General features: G+C 36.3%; 1 long non-coding RNA gene across 1 annotated transcript in view; it reads right to left on the bottom strand.

Annotated features, from left to right (window-relative positions):
* LOC135195043 (uncharacterized) overlaps positions 1-27,500 on the bottom strand; it is a 555,149-nt gene that overhangs the window by 500,149 nt on the left and 27,500 nt on the right. Inside the window, exon 2 of the long non-coding RNA XR_010310052.1 lies at positions 9,669-9,829. This is a non-coding gene — a long non-coding RNA (uncharacterized LOC135195043). The remainder of the gene's footprint in view (positions 1-9,668; positions 9,830-27,500) is intronic.

Below are 27,500 nucleotides of genomic sequence, written 5' to 3'. Positions count from 1 at the left end.
GAATGTCGACTGTCCTTCTCTAAGCCTAAATTTCTACCCTATTTTCCCTTTTTTGGTGACTGAACTATCTATCACTCGCTTGATCAATCCTTTTTCTTTTTCGAAGGTAACATTTCTAGAGTGTTATCGTATTTATTGCAGTCGGTAAGTCCAAAATCCAGCCTTTCCAAAATCACCCTTCCAATTTATTATTCTTTCTCTTCTTCTTCTTCTAATTTTGTGTTCTTGTTTTGGTACAACAGAAATTACTGACAAAGGCAAGTGCTGATCTGGGTTGTGTCAAAAGCTCGTTTGCGGGTTTCAAACTGATGTTTCCAAGTGATACCAATATGCTCGTTCCTGATGAGCAGTATCAAGGGAACAGGTTTGACGACAACGGATCGAAATCTAAAACTTGAAAAAAATACAAATTGAATTTCAAATATATTAAAGAAATCCACATACAGCTGTGCAGACACTGAAGAGAGAGCATGACCCTCCCAAACTGTATGACTATTTCTTTAATATATTTCTTTTTTTCTCCTCCAATTTGTGGGTTTTTAATTTTCTGTAAAGGAAAACTATTATGATGCCATCTGTCTGTCCGTCCGCACTTTTTATGTCCGCCATCAAGTCTTCAAAACTACTCAGGCTAGAGGACTGCAAATTATTATGTTGATCATCCACCCTCCAATCATCAAACATACCAAATTGCAGCCCTCTAGCCTCAGTAGTGTTTATTTTATTTAAGGTTAAAATTAGCCATGATCATGCGTCTGGCACCGCTATAGGTACCAAAACACAGGCCGCCACCAGGTTATGGCTGAAAGTTTCAAGGGCCGGAGCTGAGAGTTTCATGGACCATGGCTGAGAGTTTTTCACAGCATTATATGCTGTAGAGAAAACTCGATTGTGCCAAAGAAATTTCGGCGCATTTTTTACTTGTTTTCCAAGGGATTGGTCCATTCCATTTAAACTGCATAGATTCCGCTGATTTCTTTGGCACACAATTCTAAATGACTCAGGGAATAAGAAGTTAAGAAAACTTTGACAATTGGCTGATGCCCGTTCAGGTGACATTGCAGGTGTTGGGAAACCTCTGAAAGCAAGCGTGCGCATGGGAGGATGCCATTTTGACCGAAACCTAAATAATAAACTGACGTGGCAGAGACGACCTCTCGCCTACCATTGCGTTTCGTTGGCACTTATCAATCAGAATCTCTATATCAGAGAATCTCTCTCTGTTTCTTTAGCCGATTACTCTTGGCATCACATCAATGGTCGCTGGACTTTTTTTTAAGTAGTTATTCTTAGCCTCAAAGCATGGCACTTATAATATTCTAAATTTCAGTCATTTCCGTTCTCTGACGTAGATATTTCATGCCAAACCATGGAACTATTCCACAGCTTCATAGTTTATCTAACTTGATTAAAAAAAAGAACACCAAATCTTTGCTCAGTATAACAACATCTTACGGAAGCACGCCTGAATCTTTAAGAAGACGAGGAAACAGACGTAGTTACCATGTTTATTTAAGGGTCAACAAAAAGGTGACTGAATACGAAAGGAATTACCCGACAAACCTAACCAATGAAGGTAGCAAATCATTGAAGCTTGAGAAACGATGGCTAAAAGAAATCGCAGACAATGTGATAAGATTAGCATTCCAGTGCATATGTTGAAGAATGAAGTATGACTGTACTCTTATAAATTGGTAAACAAATATAATCAAGAACTCAGCCGCCTTCTTGCTGGTTTGTCTGTGCTTTAAATGCTCTGGGGTATTGAGAAGGACCCAAGGGGCTTGTTCTTCAAAGGGAACCGCTTAATAACCAAATAGCCATCAACTTTCTATGCTGAAAAACATCCAGTTAACGAACTAAAGTCAACATAAATATAAAAACATTGTAGGCGGACCTCCCTCAGTATTCAACGCCTAGAGTTTCTCAGCAATTCAGGGACTTCAACATTTCTGAGAAGTCATACTCCACAGACACTCGGTTAAAAGCAATAGAGCCTCAACTGACCAACGTAGCATACTAAGTACGATAGTTCGTCGACTGACCTAATCCCAGCATACTAAATGAGAGCGAGAAGATAACATCTATTGGAGCCATTTCTTCCTGGTGAAAGCACGTCTTTATAATATTATATATATATAGTATATATATATATATATATATATATATATATATATATATATATATATATATATATATATATATATATATATATATATATATATATATATATATATATATATATATATATATGACTCTCTTAGTGAATATTGCCTTATTATCTCTGGAGTCACAAGATTCTTGGGAAGGTGTCTTACTGTTACACATACACACACACAATATATTATATATATATATATATTATATATATATATATATATATATATGTGTGTGTGTGTGTGTGTGTGTGTGTGTGTCTGTGTATGTATGTATGTATGTTATATATGTAATATCTAACAAATATATATATATATATATATATTATATAGATATATTTAAGATAATTCCTTAAATATGCGTGCCAGTATTAGATGATATAATATATAAGATAATTATATATATATATATATAATAATATATAGTACTAATATATATGTATATATACACTATATATATCTATTCTATATATATTATATATATATATATATAGATATATTCATATAAATATGCGTGCGCATATATATATATATATATATATATCATATATATATATATATATATATATATATTATGTATATACTATATGTGTGTGTATGTATTTACGTGGGGTGTGTGTGTGACTTCGTAGTCTAAGCACAATACACGTAATGCATGCATGTCAATGCATAATATATAATGATAATTAGAAAGGTATACTAAAAAGGAAAATAACGAGGCCTTTTGAGAACAGATACATACATAACAAAGGAGCAAGCAATAAACATCCATAAATCTTTGGTACCTAAGAATCTGAACCTGAATCTGAGTAACACGATGCCAAGTATCGTATCCCGTTAGATATCTTGCCAAGTGTCCCAGTGGCCTGGCTACTAGTCGCTAGATTATAGTGATTGCTACTTGCCATGATAACGCTTAGTATGTCAATATATACTCCTGTGATAAATAATATCCAATAATAAGCTTGGTCCTGATTAGAAAAGTGTTCGTCGCCATGTGAGGGCATTTAGAAATATAATCATTCCAACCCGTGTAAGATCTAAATAATAAAAACACATTCAAAGAGAAGTTATGTCTCATTAATGCATATATTGCGTCAAATGCCCCCACATTGATATGTATTTATATTCATTACACAGATAGACACACACACACACACACACACACACACACACACATATATATATATATATATATATATATATATATATATATATATATATATATGTGTGTGTGTGTGTGTGTGTGTGTGTGTATGTAATCATTATGAATAACGACACCGATTACTTTATTCAACTATTTGGGGATAGAGAAAAGCCAAGAGGAAAACGCTTTGTCTGATTCAATCATTCGAAATGCATTGAATGCGGGGGAGAGGGGAGGCGGGGGGGGGGGGGGGGGGGGGGGGGGGGGGGGGGGGGGGGGGGGGGGGGGGGGGGGGGGGGGGGGGGGGGGGGGGGGGGGGGGGGGGGGGGGGGTCCGGGGGGGGGGGGGGGGTTGACGGGGGCGAGTTGCAATCAAACTATCAGAGCGGATGACGGATTGAAGAAGCGGTGAATGGACGGAACGGACCGACGAACAATGAGGGAAGGCCATTATCTTCTCTAGGGGGAGAGGCAATCTATTGTGAGGGCCCAGCAAGAGAAGCAACGTGAAAATAAAGGTCAATCAAGTTCACGGGGGCGTTCTTTTAGGAAATAGCCTGATATGATAATACGATATATCCTTTGATATTTTTTTATATGAAACAGTTTTTTCAATTAAAACGTTTTAAATTTATTCGTACTTTTAGTTTCCTATTTACTTTCAATACGGCGTCAATAACCTTGTGTTGACGATAGTTTTAGTCGTCAGAAATCAATCAATCATGAGGAAATAACCCGTACAATGAATACTGTCAAAATACATTTGCAGAATATATTCACAATGGTGATTTGCTTTCCAGTAGTTGGATATTTTCTAACGTAAAACAATAAAGCAAGAAAGGAGATGAATAATCAAATTGGCAAATATTCCCCCAAAAAGGTTACAGTTAAGATGAGAAGTTCTGGGATTATGAATATCTTAAATCATTGTGGAAAATATCATGAAATCCAGAGAAACAATGAGAAATTTTATATACAGTATATGTAGTAACTACATATGTGAGCACGCTCATGTATGTGAGAAGAACACAGAGAGAGAGAGAGAGAGAGAGAGAGAGAGAGAGAGACAGTATGGCCAAGGCCATAGGACCGAAAGTAGAAGGGAGACCTCAGCCTTATTAAAGGACATGAAAATCTCGATAGACTATAACTGAAATAAGGATGCATCTGATAAGACTTCTACTCTCGTCGTCTTACAGTCCCTTCTCTCTCTCTCTCTCTCTCTCTCTCTCTCTCTCTCTCTCTCGTCACAAGGCAGGAACAATAATGACATAAAAAGTGGTCACAATTGTTTTTTTCATCTTCGAAGCCAACTGGGTTTTAGTTACTAATGTGTTAATCTTGAAAACAAAAACGGTTCTCAGATCGTGGAGGAAATGTTAAGATGTCAATTAACCAATAATCAGGAGTATACACATACGAGTAGATGAACAAGCACACATTCTCTCTCTCTCTCTCTCTCTCTCTCTCTCTCTCTCTCTCTCTCTCTCTCTCTCTCTAGCAGTTTGCAAGAACTCTATCGTTGAATCTGAGGATATAGATTTCCGAACATAAGCTCCTTTTCTCTTTTCACGAATTCAAAAAATACTGTTATTCGCATTACTCTAAATTGTTCAGTGTCGCACGGACGTCGAGATAAACAGGGACGAGCGGTAAACCTAAAAACCTTGGCAGGTAACAGAAGAAGAAAAAAGGTCCATTAACACCTTTAAAGTGTTAATGGACCTTTCTCGTCAACTTGCGTTACGCATGTAACGTAGTTGAAAGGCTTATTTTATCTTTATCCTAACTCGTGTCCTCAAATCTTAATCTAAATTCTAATTCTTTTTATTGGAATATTTGTTGTAATAATAACTATTGCCTGGCATTATGTTTATCTATTTATTAAACGGTGTTCTTCTATAATAAGAGCATATATATTATATATTTTTACATTTTTAGGTTTTTATGAAAGTGGAACAGACCAGTGCCGTCTCTCTCTCTCTCTCTCTCTCTCTCTCTCTCTCTCTCTCTCTCTCCTCTATATATATTATATATTATATATATATATATATATAGATATCTAAATATATATATATAGTATATATATATATATAATATATATATATATATATACACACACAGACAGACAGGACAGAGACAGAGACGGCACCAGTCTATTTCACTTTCACTTTCTCTCTCTCTCTCTCTGTATATATATATATATATATATATATATATATATATATATATATATATATATATATATATATATATGTATGTATGTAAAGAGAGAGACAGACAGACAGAATGGCCATTTTAGGGGGAAGACTGACATTCGTTGTAGAAAATGGGATTCTTCCTCGCTCCAGCAAAGTAAAGTTGGATGTGGGAGCGACTTCTTTTTTACTCTTTTATTTGCTAACTTTTAAGCCCTCTTGTGTGAAGGGGAGACAACTTTCGGCTTGTAGGAAACTCACTTTTATACACCTCTCCTGCATGCATAGTCTAACTGAAGATCTGCTTTCACCACTCTCGACAATTTAGTCTCTAAACCATAATCTTCCAAACCATTCATACCACATCTCCGTCAGTTCAGTCCTCGGCCTTCATTAAATCTGTGAATGCATTATACAGTATAGTTTATTCCTTTTGTCTCTAACTTGTAACAAAACTGTTCTTTCGCCATTCACTAAAGCCACATAATAATTTCTTGACTTTGTCATATCTATTCTTCTGCTATCGTTAATCGTTTCTCATCAAAAGCATATCAGAACCCTTCTTAAATTACTAAATTGTTATAACACATGGTCCTTTATACAAAGGAATGAATTCCCTATTTCCTTGGAATATTTCTGTCATCTAGATACATAAAATGGCCAATCACTAAGTTACTATCACTACGAAACCACAGCAATTAGCGGCGCCTTTTTATGTAGTTCACTGCTGTCCTGACATCCTTAACGTCGTCGCAGTGTATTAGAAGGCTAACAATCTTTGAAGTAACCCACTGTAGTGAAATAGCTATCCATACATAAATATATAAACATGTAGATACATATATCTATATGTATGTATGTATAGATATGTATAAGTATATGTATGTATATTATATATATATATATATATATATATATATATATATATATTTGTGTGTGTGGGGGTGGGTGTGTACTATGAGTGTTTATGTGTGTGTTATTGTGTATCAATCAACCGATAAAGAAATTCTCTAGTATCCTTTCAATTAGCAAAGAGGGAAAACTTCTCAATTAGACATCTAAATTATATATATTATATATATAATATATAATAATATATATATTATATATAATATATTATATATATATATATATAATAGTATAATATATATATGTTGTATGTATATAATATATGCTCGTATATATATATATATATATATATATATATATATATATATATATATGTATATATATGTATATATATATTAAAGATTATATATATGTATTAGATGATATATAGATAAAAAAGAGAGAGATTCCAGTATCTTTTCATTTGGCAAAGAAGGAAAAATTCCCATCCAGAAATCTTCAGAGCAATCTACATGATATGCCTCCCCTCCATCATCCTCCAGATACTTACCCACCAATAGATGCTTCAGTTTTCACCCAAAACGAAAACTGAGGAAGTAATATGAACTGCCAAGGTCAAGGTCGTTAAAGAGATTTTTTTTATTCAGGCAGAAACATTAATCTTCGAGCAATGTCAGACACGGAACCCTAAACTTCCTGGTCTGTGGGTGACTGGAAAATGTAAACCCAAAATGACATTGATGGTTGGTTTGATTTCACAAGAGTGGTGTAAACTAGCTGCAGCAGCAAATAAACATGTTCGTTTTTCACACATTTACCTATTCATATACTGCGGAACTGTAGCAGAAAATGTTAGGTATTCATATGCAAATCATAATTTAATTACTGGACGCATTTGAGTTTCTTTCTTGCAGAAATAGTCTTACACAGGAGATCCTGACTTTGCACAAGAACTTTTCACGAACAAAAAGCATCCTTGTAAACAAAATGAATGGAGGAAAGCAGATGAATGGCAAGATTATCTTTATCGTATGAAAGAGGAAAAATTTTTATTACACTAAATAAAGATGTATTCTGTAATTATGAAAGGGAATTAGAATTATGCAAAGGCTGATACTAAGGAATAAAATTATGATGTAGAGTACGGTAGTTCATATCAGAGTTCATATCGTCTCTGTTGGATGGGCGGAGTTCAGAGATCCACACGAGACATCCTACCTCGTATCACACCTAGAGATTGGGATTGTGCTGGTACAAGCCAGCTTAACGTACACCAAACAACCACCAACGTTTGTAATCTACCAAAGTACTCTATTTCAATAAAGTGAAGAGGAGGGACAGCCCATCAGTCTACAGTAAAACAGGAACAGTAGCTACTGGAAGACGGACTAACGATCGAAGAACTAAATGTTAACGTACGGAAAATGTAGGAAGAAAAATATCACAAAGTGGGAAGTACTTTATATGTTCACAATAATTTATGCTATTTTTTTTTCTCAGTGTGAACTTATTTTCCTACTTTAATCTTTATCCACACAGCAGCATCTGATGTATCTCAAAGCGCGAGGTTGCTACACGAGGAAGTATTTAAAGCAATGTGGTAAGATATTCAAAAATGAATAACGAAAATAACGCGGCCATTCCTTGAGGGCTCAATGATAAATCTTCGGAACGCGTGACTTGGTTCTTAAAGGAAAGAGGTTCAGGAAATGGGAAAATTCCTGCATAAATTTGTGAAGTACTCGCCCAAGCAAAAATAAGAAGACCAGGCAGCAAAGACCGAAAGATTTACATACCTTTCTTGATCGTGATCGTGATAATCAGCCCTCACAGGCCTTCCCACCCCCCAACTCCCCCCTCCCCCCCCACCCCCCACACCCCCCCCCCCATATCACCTCTGAAGGAGTTTTATGCGTGACACACTAAACGCATAAATGTACTCTGTTGTTTACAGGGTACCTTCAGCTCTCGTATCGAATTGAATATAGAATTTAGGCTAAAGACCAAGCACTGGGACCTCTTAAGGTCATTCGGCGCTGAAACGGAAACTGACAGCAAAAGGTTTGAAAGGTGTAACAGGCGGAAAACCTCAAAGCAGTTCCACTATGAATTAATTGTCAGGAGAGCTGGAAAGTAGGATGGAAGAGAGAGAATATGAAAGGAGGTACAGTAAAAGGAACGAAAGGGGGCTGCGGCTAGGGGTCGAAGACACGCTGCAAAGAACCTTAAGTAATGCTTACAATGCACTGCGTGAGGTGCACTGACGTCACTATTCCCCTGCAGGAACCTTCAGCTATCCAACTTCTTTCACTTACACCCGTTCCAATTTCCATCTCCCATTTCAGAACTAAGCCTTCGGTCTAGTGCTCAAGCGCTTTGTTAAACTGATGAAGAAAAATGCACCTGACATCCTACTTTGAGAAAGAATAATTAACCAAGACGATGCAACACCAAATATCAGAGTAAAGCAAGTGCACGAAACGACCAGGAAAGAATCTCTATTAAGCATAAATTTTGTGTAGAATTAGTTCTAGTGTTTTAACTCAATCTGAGGGGTCTGAAAGCTCAATTTTGTTGGCGTGATTCAGGATTAAATTGATGGTCTCTGTTGCTTGCTTTTAAGCCTCAGTTCTTTGGATTCTTCCACTCTCGGCAATATCCCATGGTAGCAAAAAGCCGGTTTAATCAATACCAATTAACGAAATGGGTTCAATTCTCTCACCTATTGCTTTCCCTTCTTTATTAAAGGCATTTGCAAGTTTTTCTCTTTTCTTGTTGACGTTCTAACCTGTGCTACGACTCGAATGGCTCTGTCTTTTTTATCCGTCAATGTCAATGACCCCACATTGTAGTTCCTGCCTGTTCCTTACATTGCTTACCCATCCGTTTACCAAATTGCTAAATCTACTTCTGGAACCTGGTGTGTTTGTTTGTTTGTATGGTGTTTTTACGTTGCATGGACCAGTGGTTATTCAGCAACGGGACCAACGGCTTTACGTGACTTCCGAACCACGTTGAGAGTGAACTTCTATCATCAGAAATACACATCTCTCACTCCTCAACGGTATGCTCGAGAATCGAACTCGCTGCCACCGAGGTGGCACGCCAACACCATACCAACCACGCCACTGAGGCGCTTGGAACCTGGTGTGATTTACTGTAGCTTCACACTGGCGCATTCCTTCACTACTAGGGACACTACTCTTAAATGTCAAACGCTTTCCTGCTTTCCTACGTTTCCCTTCTCAACAGAACTGAATCCAACCCAGTAAGGTTAGCCGTAATGCCTTCCCTTACCTCTGCTGTAATTATTTCTTACCTTGTGGCCTCAAGGGAACTTCGCTCATAAGCCTCCACAAGTTACAACGTTACGACGCTGTGCCATGACCTCCGGTTCAAGCAACTTCGTAGCAAGGTCTTTCGTTTGTTGTATTTGACACTGCGAGCGGAGGCAGTTTTTCTACTCATGTCACAAACTATCTGAAATAAAAAGATAAGAATCACTTTACAGCAAACGCTGATTTTACTTTATAGCAAATATCAAGTTTACTCAGAAATGGAGGGGAGTGAGACTAAGTATAAAAATGATAATCTGACAGGACAACAATATATAATTAGATATTCTAATCCGATCAAATCAAAGCAATCAAGCAATCTTTCCCATGTTTTTTCTTCGCCTCCATTGCAGATACATACATATATATAAATATATGTGTGTATATATATATATGATATATATATATATATATATATATATATATATATATGTGTGTGTGTGTGTGTGTGTGTGTGTGTGTGTGTGTGTGTGTGTGCAAAAGCACGAGCGCATCACACTGGGGTTCTCAAAAAATCCCTGAATGCATGACATTTTATATTTTCATTCACTGAACAAAAGCAGTAAAACTTGTTTACTCTTGCACTACGGACGAAAGATTTAGGTGACGTCGGCGTGTATTAACCAGGAAAGACAAAACAAAAATACCGTGATATTATGAGACTTGCGTCTTAGCTCAATAGACCCACTGCCACTTCAATTTATTGGAAGTAAGGAGCGGGGAATTGGGTGTAATGCGATCTCTTCCTGACTCCGTCTGATGTCCAGGAGTGAAGAGACGTTTCTGATCAGTCACAAGTCTCTACTTCTGGATGTTTTTCTGACTTGCAGTGATGTTTGTGTGCATATAAGTTTGTGAAGTTACTGCTGTTTCGATACATTTATTTTATCTTCTCTGTCTCATATTTCCTTTTTCAAAAATAGGCATTGTATTCAGTAGAAGCCTTTCATGCTTATTTAGTATGATTTTCACTGTGAATAACAATGCTTGCATCAAGATTATTTTGCAGTTTGTCTTTATTTTTTATGATATCTTGCCTCTCATAATCTTGTTAATTGTCAAGTCAATGCAAAAAGACTATTTTTACTTTATTTTAAGATTAAGACAGTCTTGTGCTGGCACGGGCTCTTGCTCCTGGAGCAGGCCGTAACTGGATTATCTAAAAAAGAAAAAACTGCTTTTGGCGGTTAGTTGGTGGGGTGAAAGAGGGTGACAGGCAGGATTGCAACCCTTTTGAACCTTACAGTACACGTCAGTAGGAGAGAAAGGTTTATAGTAGTGAGACCCAGCTTAGTACTGGAGAGGGCTGAGTAGGAAATGGAAGCAAGATTGTGTTTGAGGGAAAGGATTTTGACTCTTCCCTTCTTCCTTCTTCGTTTTGCTGAAGAGGTTGTTGCGTTTAATAACAAAACCTTTGTAGTCGCATGAAAAACCATCAGAGGCACTCATTTTTTAAGAGTGACTGATTTATAAGTAAACAATGATTTAAATTCAACAACAGTCCCTTCCATATCTTTGAAGCCTTAACTTATGTTTACTTATGGCGATAAATTCTCAGAACGCATAACTCGACCAAAAGGTGACAGAGCAAACCTTTCCACCAATGATTTTTATTTTCTTTTTTTTTTTAACCAGAGCAAATGAAAAGAGGAAAGGTAGAGCTTTGTACCAGTTACTGCTCATTTGTCAATAAAGAGAGGCCGCGTTGGCCCAAGGCTAACTCAACCTCACTTCAGAAACTTATTTTATAAGTATTGTGTAAGGGCAGAAAAATATATTTCGTGAGTTTAATTTGGCCTCTACTTTATCACGCGAGAGTAATAAGAATTGTGTGTAATCATGTCAAAGGGTGGCGGTATATACACAAGTAATAACTTCGGGCCCTCGAGGAAGGAGTGCATCTCCAACAAACTTGGAGACATACCAGAAAGGAGGAAAAATTGAATAGGAAATACCAGACTAACCAACCGTCGCCTACCATAACCAGATTTAACATTGCTTAACTCTTCATGTAAATGAGAAAAAGGATTGTGCGATCTGGGAGCGTTTGCTGTCTTCCTGGGAATGAGATTCTTCAGCTCTTACACAGAAGCTACGACACAGACGTGATAACATTAACCAGCAACATCAGCCGGTTTAATTCTAGGACACGGGTAACATGGGAATTTAATAAAGGGAAATTAGTAAGCATCAGTAATAAAACTTTTACAATAGTAGTTTTAGTTTTCTGGAAAAGAAAACTAGCGAGATGGCTATTTGTCTGTCCGCACATTTTCTGCCCGCCCTCAGATCTTAAAAACTACTGAGGCTAGAGCGCTGCAAATTGTTATGTTGATCATCCAGTAACCCTCTAGCCTCAGTATTTAATGTTCTATTTAAGATTAAAGATGGCTATAATCGTGCGTCTTGCACCGCTATAGGTGTCAACAACACAGGCCAACACCAGGCCGTGGCTGAGTTTCATACTTCATTATACGCTTCAGAAAACTCGATTGCGCCGAAGAGACTTCGTCTCATTATTTACTTTTTTCTTTTTTAAAGGAAGTTTCAAGTTTCCCTTTTAACTGACTAGGAAGTTTGCAAAATTCGGCTAGTTATACTTACCTCACGGCCCTCTCATTTCAGTTATATTTTATGTTTAATTTGAAAATACAGAATTGCGTCTAGTATAACCAGAAACTGAATCTATGAGAGAGAGAGAGAGAGAGAGAGAGAGAGAGAGAGAGAGAGAGAGAGAGAGAGATTTCCTGGTAATAGAATAAGTACAGTCATATAGCGCATTAGATAAATTGAGTGATATTATTGGAAACAATGGAAAAAGTTATCATTGCACCGACATCTTAGACGAAATAGAAAAACAAATATTCAGAAAAAAAAAATTATACTTTTCAATTCACAATCACAATTTTGAGCTGTTTGTAGTTGCTCTGAATACGCAATTCTGTCTACTCAAGATTAAGAGATTTTTTCCATTCTTGTAGAATTAAAAGATATTGTGTTTTGCATTTCCCGGCCCACTTCGTGTGATCACTATTACTACTTTATTCATTATTATCAATTTTTCTCACCGCGCTCCTTTCGCCTTGTCGAAATCACTCTTCCGCAAGCCGAACGTTACTGAAGTCTATAATGAATCATATAAGGAAAAGGATACGATGATTACAAGGACGTCCTCACAAGAACCATAAATGTCACTTCCTTATTCTACTTTCGGTGAGATAAAGATGCACAATCGCATATCTGACAAAGTCATTACTGGGACCTGCCTGAGTCCAGCTGAGAGGATTCCAGACTTATGCGGTAGACTGTGAATGATAGCTAATGACCCCAACGCACTTGTGGGGGGATGTCGTCTGTTCGTGTGTTTGCGTGTGTGTGTCTTGATGAGCCGTATTAAAGGTCCTCTCCTGTATGCGAATACGTGGGCGAATCTGAAAGTGAACTATACCGCCTCATGAAAATAAAAAAGCATAAAACAGATTCCGCATTGTCCTTTCACACGCAGTAAAGCAACCACATTCACAAAGTACGAAAGTACAGAGGAAGGAAGCCCTACGTGCATTCCGCCTGGCAACTAAGTCAGCCTCGAAACGTGACTTCGAAGGCGTCATTCGAGAACCGGTGGTATTGCTTGGAAGGTAATGAATCTGGGAGAAGGGAAAAAAATGAGATCGCGTTATCAGTTGTCATCCCTTTCACGTTATCTGACAGACATCTGGTTGTTGCCATGAAGGATCTGGGTCTGCTGCCCTCACGATCGTCAAAGATAATACCATATGCACTCGAGTGCCGGGAATGACTTGCTGAAAGATATAGGAAGATAAAGGGTTAGATTTTTTTCTTCATATCTGTTGAGAGAATTAGGTTATGGAGAGGGCTCCCAGGTACTGATTCAGGTGATTAATATAGCGATATGATAGGATGAGAGATATTGTGAATATGAACAAATGTGTGTATGGAATCAATGCACAAACTCTCTTACACACACACACACACACACACACACACACACACACCACACACACATATATATATATATATATATATATATTATATATGCATATTTATGATACATTCATAACTGTAGTCATCATCGTCATTAAGCAGTGCACTGAATTCAGTGTTATCTATAACCTGTAATTTGCTTTTGTTTTACTAATCTAAAGTATGTTTATAAACAATAATTATTTTGAAAAAGGATAAAGAAACGTGGATATACAATCTATCTCTCTCTCTCTCTCTCTCTCTCGCTCTCTCTACTCTTCCTTTTTCTCTGTGTAGGCTTTAATAGGTATATATATATATAAACATACATACATATACATATATATTTATATATTATAAGATGTATATATATATTGTATATAAGTATAGTGTATATGTATATATACCATGTGTATGTAATAGACATAATAAAAATTACTGAGAGAGAGAGAGATGAGAGAGAGAAGAGAGAGAGAGAGAGAGAGAGAGTGTATATTCAGGTTTCTTCATAATAGTTGTTTATAAACATACTTTGAATTAGTAAGAACAAAGCAAATTGCAGATTATAGATAACACTGAATTCAGTCCACTGATTAATGACAATGATGACTACAGTTATGAATGTAACCCAAATATGCATATATGATATATATACATATGTATATGATATATATATATATATATATATATATATATATGTGTGTGTGTGTGTGTGTGTGTGTGTGTTTATATATTAAATCTATATATATATATATATCATATATATATATATATATATAATATATAGATATATATAATATATATATACAGATGAGAGAGAGAGAGAGAAGGAGAGAGAGAGAGAGAGAGAGAGAGTCGTATTTCCCCGTCTTTTTATCCCTTTTCAAAAATACCATTTTTATAAAATGTTACCTAGATTTATATACTTAATTAATCGATCGGTGACCACAGCTGTGAATGTGAAATTTTAGTAATTGATAAACGTGTCGTCGATGTTGATGATGAAGGCTACTGGTGTATGAATTAATGACACTGGGGCAAAACTATGCCTCATCAAGAGTTGGTTAATCAATTGTTTTAAACTTACTTGAATAGTGCAATAAACAACTAATCACGCCAACCGTACGCTAGTGATAAAGCAAAATATTTATATAAATATTTCAACATAAGGACAGTGAAGACAACTTATCTTTATTACCCCTCTAAACAAACCGAATAAAATCAAGCGGCACATATCTAAACTATAAACTTACAGATGTGTGTATTTCAATTTCAACTAACATATACCAGCACTAATGTTTAAGTCTTGAAAGCAACTGATACTCTTTTCTTGGAAAACAAAAGAAAACGAATAATAAAATCATACCTCGCATATGCTAATATATCAACATAAAAATTTATATGCTTCAATTTCAACTGACATGTACCAGTGCTAATGTTTAAGACTTCAAAGCAACATTTAGTCTTTTTTAGAAAACAAAACAAAACAAAACGAATAATAAAATCATACTTCACATATGCTAATCATCAACATAAAAATGTGTGTTTCAATTTCAAGTAACATGTACCAATACTGATGTTAAAGTCTTCAAAGTGTATGTTTCAATATCAACAAACATGTACCGATGCTAATGTTTACTTCTTAAAGCAAAATTTTAATCTTTATCGGGAAGGTTAGATAATCAAAATGTTTATTTCTTGGCAGATACGTTTACGACAACGATAAACGGTTTTAGATACTGATAATAAATTTTACATAGAAGCCTTTAGACCTTTACGGTAATCTGTAGGTCATTTGAAGTGTTTACATATTGATGGTAATATTTCAGATCTTGACGAAAACATCTAGATAATAATAAAACTACATATATCTTGTCAGCAATCTGTAGATAAGGACAATAATCATTAATCCTCAAATCAGTCCTTAGCTAGTGACAAATTTATTTACATATCACTATCAGTCTTTTGTAACTCATACACAAAGTATCTTTATATCAGATAATGATAAATATATTGTCAACTCGAAAGTTGTTTTGACACTTGAAAGCAAGTAGAAATATGGTTGATCTTCCCTTGGCTACGAATATTGAAAATAATAAAAATGTATTCCTATTACATAAGTATCTTTTGTGCAATAAAAATAGTTCCTCGTTGGACGAGTGGTTTACGTGCTCCCCTACTAATTCGGTAGTCACGAGTTCGACTCCCTGCTCTGTCAACGTGGAATCAGAGGAATTTATTTCTGGTGATTAGGAATTAATTCTCGATATAATGTGGTTCGGATCCTACAATAAGCTGTAGGGCCCGTAAAAATATCTAGTCCCTCGGGCCAGCCCTAGGAGAGCTGTTAATCAGCTCAGTGGTCTGGTTAAACTAATATATGCTTAACGTACACGATACAAGTGTCGTTTCGTTGAAAACAGAACAGTTTTATGACCATGTAACATGAGTAATGTTATGCTGCAGATAAATAATCGGTCAAGGCAGTGTATTTTTCTACTTAAGGCTCCGTACGTGAATGGTGATCCTAAAAAAAAAAATAAATAAATAAATAAAAATAAAAATAACTGACGTGTCCCTGTGGTGTCCTTGAAGAGGTCTAGGAGGGTCGTGGAGAGGAGACGGGTTTAGACTGCACAAGTAGGGCGCATACCGTGAGCAGTTATGCTCGATGGACCACAGCAATGATATGAGTGGCATAACTCATTGCTGAACCCTGCAACATCGAGAATACAATGTGCAAGGGTAGCAAAACTTGAAGTCTTTCGTGTGACATCACCTTGACGAACGTGTAACATCCAATAACTTCTTTGAAAGAAGTTAAGGCAGAAAAGTAAGAATGCAAAAAAAAAAAAAAAAAAAAAAAAACTTGCTCGTGACGCAACTTCTATCCTGAGTAATACTGGAGGAAGCGAATGGTGAACTACAAAGACAGGACAAGGGCACTGGTTTTTTTATCGATTAAACTTACATGCACAACATATTCTCTTTTTTTTCTTTTTTTTTTTATGAAGCGAGACTTACAACATAGAATCTAATGACATAACAATTTTTTTCTGTGCCGAGAATAAAAATTTTATATTATTATTATTATTATTATTATTATTATTATTATTATTAGATTGATTTAATCACAACATGGCAGATCAGAGATCAAATGTAATGTAGCTTAATCAAGGCTTGAATACTGAAAACAGTCTAACAATCATTGCGTGTTATTTCGTATTTTTATCATCGCTTCATATAACACTATAAATCCTTTACACAATAGTCTATACATTATCTCTTAACTTGTTGGGAAATTAAGATGTAGTCGCATCTTGACCGTTGCATTCTATTGATAGCGACAGGTAACCTGCATTCCACGCAGAAATATAGTCGCATACATTTCGATCGTTTCTCAGAGATCATTACTCAAACTTCGAGATTCATCTGCCTCATATCCTTCGTATGCCGAGAAGTGTTTTTCAGTATAAAGTTTCACGGAAAATTCCGCAGAGACGGGACCGGACCTCATTGGTTCCGGCCGAAACTTGACCCAGATAACGCACGAGAAGATCAAGGACGTGAAATCAAAAGCAGAAATCGAGTCGGTGACACCGACTTAGCCTGACAACACCGTCCGAGTTGGCATTCAATCTGCTGTATAACATTTGCGTGCAAATGAAACCCTGTTATGCTACTGAAGAAAACATTTGAACGACTGAGTGAAACAACCAAGGTCGTCTTAAAAAGAAAAAGAAAGAAAAAAGAAAAAAAACTTGAAATTTTGTGTTCATGATATTCACTACCAAAAAACATTTTAACAACTGGATAAAAACAACCCAAACAGTCATAAAAACAACATGTACTCCTGAAAAACTGCCCCCATGATAAAAAGCAAGAGATCTCCGTCTGACGAGAGGAATGTCAGTTGTAGATTGCGACATGAGCGTGCGAGTTCTTGGCATTAAGTATCATGAATTAAAGATGGCGCAAACGTTTGGGAAATTTTTCGTAAATGCCATGGCTGTCATCATCATCATCATCACCATCAACAGCAGTAGCGTCTAGGTGAAATTAGGGAACGTAATATTTCTCCTTTTCAGCCTCTTCATACACACATGCGTGCTCACACACACACACATACACACACAACACACACACACACACACACACACATACATATATATATATAAAATATATTTATATGTATGTATGTATGTATGTATGTATGTATGTGTGTGTGTGTGCATGAAGTTTGGAAAGGAGCTAAATTAATTTCCTTAATTTCACACATAGTACATATAATAGTGAATGTGTGATGTTTAATTTACCTCAGTTTCTAAAAATTCATATTAGATATTTTATTTTGCTAAAACTTCCTAGAAAGAGAACTAGGATTAGTTTTTCAGTAACGTGCAAATATTTCAAAGACTGCACGAATTTTGTTATATCAAAGGAAAATCAACCAAACTGCCTCTGCGTTGTAGCAGGAAACGACCACTGACCAATTTTCACGAGAGAAAAGGGCCAGTCCCGTCTTGATGTGGCTGCACTCCAGAACTGTCAGGCTGCTTTTAACTAGTAACATAACTAGGAACACGGTGTTGTAAGTTCTAAATTTCGAAGACGCAAGGGTTAAAGAAGACAACTGGCCATATCAAATATATTCACAATTGAAAAAATACAAAAAAAATGAAAATCATATTCTCTGGTCATAATATATTATGAACATTTGTTATCAGAGTAATAAAAATGTTTCCTCTTTCCTGACCAGCAACATAACTGGGTAACACAGAATGATGATTAAATTTCGAAAGCCAGATTTACGGAATAAAATCAGCCTTTGGCAATTATTTAATAAATATTTCAAGATTTAAAAAAATCGCTGGATAGGAAAAGCTATCAAATTTTGTTTCTACGATAAGAAACAAATTTTCAACATAACCATTCCCGCAAACTGGCATCAGTTTACTCGTTGCTGTTTACACAAACATGCTTGTTCTGCTTCTTCGACATTTGAAACCGGAAGGCAAACTTGACCACACCAAGAACCTCCAGATATGATGAGTCCCAGCCGAGGGCTCCAGCCAGTCAGAAGTTATCATTACCATACCGGAATACCCAGTACAACGTGGTACATTTAATATTTGCATATTCCAGCACACAGCAAGTATAAGTAAAATAGTACATTTAATATTTGCACACAGTAAGCATAAGTAAATATATAAAATATTTTCAACATCTTATTGTTTTAAATTCAATACAAAGTAAAACTGGTGAAAACAGCCACAATTTTTTTCTGAAGTTGAAAAAATATTCATTTTTCATTGTGTCGCGGACCCCCTATGACCCTCTCTTGGACCACCAGGGGTCCGCTGACCCCATTTTAGGAATCACATAGTCTTAATGCACTGATAACGAAATGTGGAATTTTAAAGTATTTACCTATTTTCATGGTGCAATGCGGTCATTATTATTTGGATAGAAGAAGTCATCTTAAGATGTTTATTCCACAAAACGGATATTTTCGAGGGGTCGTTATTTGGTCTAATGTTTCTTGGGGGTCATTGCCTTTATGATATTTACAGTCTTCTGTTTATGTCTTTACGGCAATCCTCAACGGGCTTATACTAACCACGCCGTAAAGGTGGATTAAAACCCGTGGGGCTCACTATCTATAGGAGAGATCCAGCAAAACTAATTCATACATAACAATAATAATTCTAATGTCATTGAAATTCATTTGGCCTGGAATAAAGAAATTAAAGTAACGAGATTGATAGCAGGTAACACCTTCCAATCACCCAGCAGTTGATGAGAGTGCTGTGCTAATGAGGGAGAAGTAAGTCTAAATGGAATTTTAATTGCTTCATCAGGAGGCTCCGATGACGCAATAGTTATGAAACACGAATCCGACGCGTTCCCGTCCCGCCAGACCCAAAATAACAGGTATTTACGACATGTCCGACAAGGTACGATGGTATCTGAGCACACCGAAAAAAATATGTAGACACCTGTCATGTCTGCTCAGATCGCTTTTTTAGTCTTGATTTTTTACGAGCCGGGAGCACGTTGCTTGCAACGTGACTTCAACTTTTCCCCCAGGAGACGGTGAACGAACGCACAAACCGGGAGACGAACGACGCATGGATTCTCATGTGCTTAGGACCATCCGAAATGGAGAGGAGGGCCTCTGAGTCACGTTGGAACTCGTGTGGGTATGATGTGTTTAACTTCATTTTACATCCTTTGCCGTTGCCAAATGATTTCAGACGCCTCTTACGTTGCTTGGCTTAAGTAAACATTGGTATGAATATCATTTGGTTCTGAATTTGTATGCAATTAAGTCTCTGACAGGAAGAGTAAAAAAGTTACGGATAAAAGCTGAGGAGGGCCATTTTCAAAGAATAATGAGGAACAAATGTTGCGAGAGAGAGAGAGAGAGAGAGAGAGAGGAGAGAGAGAGAGAACCAGTTCAAGAATAGTTTCACAGAAGAGACAAAGGGTTACGTGTCTCAAGCAATCATGCTGAATGCCATAAGTCTTTTATGGGATGTAAATAGTCACATGAAGAAACACCTCCATAACTGAGTAGGGCCTCTCACTCTTCCTCTGCCCTGTGTTTACCCGAAGGGCCAGGTTTCTTGAATGTCCTCTCTGTCATCTCTACAGGGACTCTGAATGTCACTGGTGTATGATGGAGGTGGAGGGGGCTGGGAAAATCTGCGTAGGGGGAGGCAGGTGAGGAATGAAAATTGGATTGCCGCGCAGAACAAACGATGGATGTTTGCCATGGACCTGTCATTTGATTATATCTTCAAGATTGCTGAAGTAAAATAGATATAATTCTATAGGGAATGTTTTCCCTGTGAAAACAATTTACTTACTTTCTCCAAAAAGATATACGCGTAAATAACTCCAGTCTAATAACGGTCATTAATAATATCCATAAGAGGTTTCTCTTAAGATTAACCATCAGTCGTAATCGCATTTGGTTCAATTCTCATTCCTAAACTCCTCGTCGCTTTCCAGAATCAGAATGAACAACGTTCAGATATATGACAACAAATCTGCAGGGATATTCGACTCGGATAACTGCTAGTTGTACCTTAGTTGTATCTATAGCTCGACATCGCTGGGACAATGGAGCTGTCAGCTCTGCCAACTACAAGCCAACCAAGGTCAAAATCTTTGGACTTTAAGATAACTAGGGCATCGGACTGGCCAGCTACTAGGCAGCTGGGCCAACGGATGGTCAGGTACAAGAAAGCTAAATCAACAGATGGTCAGGTACCAGACAGCTGGGCCAACAGATAGTCAGGTACAAGTCAGCTAAGTCAACGGATGGTCAGGTACAAGAGAACTGAGTCAACAGATGGTCGGGCACAAGATGGCAGAGTCAACGGATGGTCGACCAGGTACAAGATTTGCAACAGACCTTAGGAACGTTGTGAGCATAAACAGTTCGAGAAGCCACTGACGCGAACACTACACACACACGCACACAATATATGCATACATACATACATACATACATATATATATATATATATATATATATATATATATATATTATATATATATATATATAATAATATATATATATATATATATATATATATATATATATATATATATATATATATATATACACATATACATACATTCGTATATATGGTTTTGAATAACCTACGTAATGTGTTTCAGATGATGGTTGTCAACGCTCATCTGATGGTTTAATTTTTATCTGATTTTAAAAAGCCTTGAGAAGAAGCCCTTTGTTAGTCATGTCATATATTTTTATCCAGATCAATAATGAGGAAAATATGCAATGTAGAAACGATAAATGATTTGGCAGAGCATCCATTTGAATAGTTACGACAGAAGAATGAGCAAAAAGAACCTGCCAGTCAAGCCTTATGAAGGAAACTGCGTATCTGAGAGCAACGTGCGCGTGCATGTTAGCCCTGTGTGGTGTAATGCAATAATAAAAATCCAATATCATGCGGTCAGTCGCCGTGAGAAACAAAACCGAACATACCAGTTTTCATTTTCGGGAGAATCAGGGTACTGAAAGTCACTCATGCAAGTGTAGGAGTCTTAGTTTTTATTTGCATTCGACTTTAGCAGGGCAAAGCTGGCAGTGAATTTAAAAAATGACAATGATAATAATTCTCATTATCGTCCATTTTCTTACTAAGCGCGTAGAGATTCGTAGATAATGAGGGATCTTTTAATGCCTCTGACCCTTCAGTGATACTAAACAATTCACGAATTTGCTGCAAGGGCGAAAAGAATCAAGGAGAGAGAGGCAGTGTTGTGTTTACTTGCGAAAATAAAACAGCTTGAACAAAACAAACGAATCTTATATACTGAAGTTAGCCGGATGTGAAATTATATATATAATATATATATATATATATATATATATATATATATATATATATATATATATACACACACACATATATATAATATATTATATAGATATATAGATATATACTATTTATACATTTATATATATCTATATATTATATATATTATCTACTATATATCTATATATATCCTATAGATATTAATATATATTATATATATATGTAACTAGACAAACATGAATTAAACGGAATGCAAACAAAAAGTAATCATGAGAATTACACTAAGTTAACATAACCATCCCAGTGTAAATAAGATAACAGCAATTTTTTTTTTTTTTTGCAATTATGAAAAAATGAAAAATGGAAAGTTACTTACCATGGAGAGGACCTCTGGATAAACTAAGCTTATGTATGATTTCTAGAAATTGTCTGATGCCACTATTTTACTGAAGGAAGGAAATAGTTTATAAACGAAAAAAATTGCATGGTCTGTAAACTGGAGAAAACTGGGTCGTTGGAGGACACAGCCAGCTGAACAAAAACACAGTAAAAAGTCACAATATGTGTAACAAGAGAAGTATAATTACTAACTGTTAAAAAAAAAGCAATGTCTTAATTTAAGCGGTATAGATTTAATGACTTTGATCACTCAACAGCGCAGCATTTAAGTGTCTGTTATAGAAGTAATTAAATCAGTTAGTTCGGACACAAAGACCCTGAATAGCTAAAGAGAAGCATTTCTTCATTGCGACAAAAACACTCCCCACGTGGCACGACTGAAAAACATCCCCCTTTTTTCCCCAATGGATTTTATCGAGATTCGTTTAGTACTCCCTTGACGCTTGTTGCTAACAGCATCTGGTGCCAGTGGTAACCCTAAACGAAAATAAAAGACTAGTGGATTGTATTAAAGCGATGACATAGAGATACATTTTAATCATGATATAATCAGTTCCCAAATTAGATTTTACATGATGATAAATAGTATACAATAAAGCAAATATTTAAATCAACAGAAAAATTCATATAAGCAGACGCTACAATTCGACGAATTAGTAGTTTTCTTTCATGATACCCACCAAAACATGTCTTTCGAATTAGCTACATTCGAGTGCAATGCTTCATAACGAATGAATATACAACTTACTGGCAAAGAAATGTTATGAATAATTACAATGAAAAAATACACTGAACAGTAGTTAATGACATAAGAAAACCAATTTAAGTTAATTAGGTAAGAATTGTTACCCTGAGATCTTGTAAAGGGTACCTAAAACAATACAAGGAATCGTTGCCATGCCTGTGTACACAATACCCCAGAATCCCGTGCTCCACACCCCAGAATCCTGTGCCCCATACCCTTTAATTTTGTTCAAATCGACCCAAGCTTTCGTACAAGAGCGCGCATGTATGTCCACGTGCTCGTACACTCACAACCAAGGATTCTATGTTTTGCAGTTTTAAAAAACCTGTGCTTTGGACTGCCAAGAAAACCAAGTGTACGGAGGATCTCTCCGACGATGATGCAAATCGAAGCGACATCACGGGAGGAGAAAAATCTTGGTTGTTTGCAGTTTTGAAAAAACCTGTGCTTTGACTGGCCAAGAAGACCAAGTGTAGCGGAGGAATCCTCCGACGATGATGCAAATCGAAGCGACATCACGGGAGGAGAAAAATCTTGGTTGTTTGCTCTTTCAAATCTCCGCAAAGGATGCCAAGAGCAACACGCTGAGGAACTAAGTAAATCGGATTTAGCCGTCAAAATGAATGAGTCAGTTTATGGACTTTCATCTCTAGAAAATGAACTCGAAACCAAGGCCCTGTTTTAACGTTTTCAGCGAAAGGAGACTGGGTAATACAGTACATGAAGTGCTGTAGTCCGCCAAAATGTGAACTTTAGCTGGTCACTGGCTCTGCGCTACAGTTAACGTAATTCCGCTTGACAACACGAGCAAAGCGTCCGCTTCGCTGATAAGCGAATCGAATCTCAGCGAAGGGTAATCAGCCACAAAAGTGGGTTGGTGCAAAAGGGAAATGGGATTAAGAATTACGAAAGAAAACTGCTGCCAGACAGCGACCTCTAGCATATGGCCTTCAACGTGACTTCTCGCTTCCTCTCTTCCTCTCCCCTGTGGCTGGCCGAGTTGCATGAGGTATTTGGTCCTTATCTTCAGGGCACTGACCTTAACACTGTGACAAAACAGAGACTGATTCCTCTCTTCGTCTCCCCTATAGCTGGCCGAGTTGCAGATGTCATGACAAAGATGTTAAACTTTTACTCGACAAAATACCCTCTTAGCTCTGCTCCTTTGGAGCGAGATATTTGGTCCTTATCTTCAGGGCACTGATCTTAACACTGAGACAAAACAGAGACTGAAAATTATTGCATATCTAAGTTAAATGAACTTTTGATTTATTGCCGATTTGTTTTTATTCCTAATTTCAATCTGTTGGTTGTATATCTCGCGCTGAGATGAATTTACCAGTTATGACTTCATTGATTGGTGGTAATAGACCCCTCTTTGTTGTTTTGAAAGCGACAGAGCTGAATAATTGTTAACAAAAACTTTGTTGAGACAGTGTGACTGCAGTAAGCATCCTACCTAAGAGACAGGGAAGAATATATATATATATATATATATATATATATATATATATATATATATATATACATATGTATATATATAGATTATACACACATGTATACACATAGACACACACACATATATATATAGATATATATATATATATATATATATATATATATATATATATATATATGAAACATTCTTCTAATATCCTATACTCGTACTTTTATGGTCTTCAAGACTGAAGGTATAAAAGAAAAAGTGACATTGCGCTGCTCCATTTATTTACTTTTACGCCAACAGCTGTTTCGGACATTATTTTAAGACTAGAATCAAGGCTACAGTATATATATATATATATATATATATATATATATATATATATATATATATATAATATTTACAAGGTACCAGTCTTGTTACACTGTGTATCTAATATGGAAATCTAAAAGTTAATTAATGTCTGAAACCGCTCTCGACTCACGAGTAAATAACTAGAGCATAAAAGCATAATTTTTTTGTACTTTCATTCAAACCTTTAGCCTTGGAGATAAGAAAGAGTAATAGTGCTTAGATAAGGGTTTGCCTTAAAATAGTATGTTATATGTGCACTCATATATATATAATATATATATATATATATATATATATATATAGTACGTATATATCTATATATATATATATATACACACACACATATATATACATATATATATATATATTATATATATATATATATATATACTATATATATATAATATATAAAATATATATATATATATATGTGTGTGTGTGTGTGTGTAGATATATATATATATATATATATATATATATATATATATATATATTATATTTTGTTATCTTAACTAAAGCATTTCCTTTCGACAGCTGTTTCACTCGCTATGACCACAAACGAAAACGATTAGAAGAAATATGGAAATATAGAAATGATTCCTGCATGTGTGAAATGCACGATATCTACTCATGTTTTCACAAAGTGAAAGTTTTCTAAATCAGTTTGGTCAAGAATGTCATACTGATCACCCAGAAAAGTAGAAAAAAAAGGTTTCTAAACATCGTCGAATCCTGATTTAATAAAAAAAAATTGTATTGTGAGATGATAATAGAAAGAATGTCTATAATGTTTTGAAACAAAAATGAAGTACCATAGCGCTAAAAGAAAGCAATAAAAGTGGGAAAAGTCGAGTAGTTGACGAAAGTCTATTTTCTACCAACAGCCTCGGCCAAACAGATGTGTTGCCCGTCATTTATATTTGAATAAAGGATAGAGGTACGTCAAGGTGACATTGGCTCTTTATTTTCCTTCGCTTTTTAGGAAACATAACCTTAGGTGCTCTCCGGCGTGAAAGTGTCTTGGAGGGACGTAATTCGATTAAAGACTCTGAGTTCTCAGGTTGGAACTGTGGCGCAATTTTCTCTCGGAAATGTCATTTCTCTTGTGAGCACCCGAGGGGCTGATTAAGAAAAGCAAAGCTCATGAATTGGAAAACTGTGTTTTCACCTCTCAGTGTTCGTAACAATAGAAATAACGAATCTCCCTTTTCATAAATGGCCGAGAAACAAGTGCCAAGGAGAGGGGTCTCTGGGGACGGAGAATCGGAGAGAATTGTGGTTTGGGGGAAGAAGAGACGTGGAGGATGCGTAGGTAAGAGAGGTGCATTAGAAGGCATAAATTTGTACGTACGCACACCACCAACAGTTAGTGTAGCGGTGCTATTCGTAATCAGTTCCCATTGGGCGCTTTCTTTTGCCTCCTAGAGAAGGAAAAAGATTACTTCAACTTCCTGCTCTTTAAAGAGATGAAAGTCGATAAGTAGTGAACGGATTTCAAACTATGGGAATGACGAATAGTTGAAAAAAAAATAAATAATAATAATAATTTTAATGCCGTCGACTCGATGGCGTCAAAATAGAAATTTTTGGAGTCATGAATAACGAAAATCATAGAAACCCTTTAAAAAGAAAACACACACACCAAGAAGGAAGCACAAAAAGCTAGCAGTGAACAATATTAAGCGGAGCAAAATCATCAGTGGAAAAACTTCTCGAGGGCCAAGAGAAAGGAAGATCATACGCACCATACTCTTTCGCAGAACCGGAAAATAAGAAAACCACGTAAATAAAAAAGCAACTGACACCTTTCGAGAACACAGGAAAAATAAAAATCGCAAGCAATACACACTTCCAGACTCGACGGAGAAGACAACCACAGTATTTATAAGAGAGAAATTTGCCAAAATCCTTAAGTAACTTTCACTTTTTGGAGACGTGAAAAAACATGACAATGAAATTACAAATACCTTGCAATTTTTAAGAACAAGACAATCGTCAAAATTCTAGGCAAACAACTTCCTCATTTCAAGAGCAAAGAAAGAATAAAAAAAGAAAATTATAAGCAACTCTTACGCTTTTAAAGAAACGCCCAGAAGATTGCCAAAATTACAAGTAGCTTTCACTTTTCATGAGTCATGACAGAACAAGGCCACGAACATGATGAGCAACTAACACTTTTCAAGAGGAAGAAAATCGCCAAAATTTAAGCAACATTCGTTTTCTTGAATCACGAAAGAATAAAAGTACGGAAATCCACAGCAACAAAAGCACAGCCACCAGGGACAGGAAGTACGAAAGTACAGAGGTAAATAAGGAAACAACAAGGCAATATGAAGTGCAAGCATTCTTCACGTGGAACAAGTTCTCTAACTCCCCGCACGTATGCATAACCTTTCTCCCTCTCCTCCTCCTCCACCCGCCCCCTCCTTCTCCTCTTCTTCTTCTTCGTAGCTGTGCGAAAGAATGAAGATGTGGCACGTAGCACCCTACTGCTCTCCCCTGTCTTCCGTTTGGCTCACTGTAATAATCC

The sequence above is a fragment of the Macrobrachium nipponense genome, chromosome 15, assembly GCF_015104395.2.
Source record: "Macrobrachium nipponense isolate FS-2020 chromosome 15, ASM1510439v2, whole genome shotgun sequence".
Lineage (NCBI taxonomy): Eukaryota > Metazoa > Arthropoda > Malacostraca > Decapoda > Palaemonidae > Macrobrachium > Macrobrachium nipponense.
The sequence above is the reverse complement of the archived record's forward strand: the minus strand, read 5'-3'. Positions and strand labels throughout refer to the sequence as shown.